General features: G+C 29.4%; 1 protein-coding gene across 1 annotated transcript in view; it reads left to right on the forward strand.

Annotated features, from left to right (window-relative positions):
* HELRODRAFT_170526 (hypothetical protein) overlaps window positions 1-814 on the forward strand; it is a gene marked incomplete at both ends in the record, with an annotated part of 10,715 nt that overhangs the window by 9,523 nt on the left and 378 nt on the right. The window lies entirely within an intron of this gene.

Raw genomic sequence — 814 nt, forward strand, 5'->3', positions numbered from 1 at the left:
CAGCATCTCAATGGAGGTACTTCACCTTGCATATACACTTTTCAATATCATTACAGCAATTACATTTTAGTATAGTCACATCAATTACATTAAGTTATATTTGTATTTTGTTTAAATTTACACTAAGGAACTACATGCGTTGCATGCAATTCATTACAATACAATACAATTCATTACATCACATTACAATACAACTCATTTCATCATATAACATCACATTAAATTACAATACAATACAATACAATACAGAACATTACTCCAGGGTTATACTAGCACCGCCTGGCATTTGATAACTTCCTATCACAAAACATTACATAAGATTGCATCAACTTGCATTAAAACTATGCCCTCTGTTTTATTATTTATTTAATTATTTTATTTATTTATTTACTGATTCATCGTTTAATATAGTCAGCACTATTAAATTTTCAGGTCATTCGCTTGTTATCAATAAGAACCCTCCATGCTTTAGTTTTGCATTTTATGATTGATTGAATGTATGTATGAATGAATGAGTGAGTGAGTGATTGAATGAGTTAGTGAGTGAATGAGCGAACGAACGAACGAATGAATGAGTGAATGAATGAATGAACGAACGAAAGAATGAATGAATGAATGAATGAACGAACGAAAGAATGAATAAATGAATGAATGAACGAATGAATGAGTGAATGGGTGAATGGGTGAATGAATGAATTATTCCCTGAGGGATTCAGTTGGCTATTGATTAACCTCATAACGAANAAAAAGAGATGAAATAAAATGCCAAGAAAAATAAAAAAATTTCAAATGAAAATATTTTAAAATGTTATTT

The sequence above is a fragment of the Helobdella robusta genome (assembly GCF_000326865.2).
Source record: "Helobdella robusta unplaced genomic scaffold HELROscaffold_18, whole genome shotgun sequence".
NCBI lineage: Eukaryota > Metazoa > Annelida > Clitellata > Rhynchobdellida > Glossiphoniidae > Helobdella > Helobdella robusta.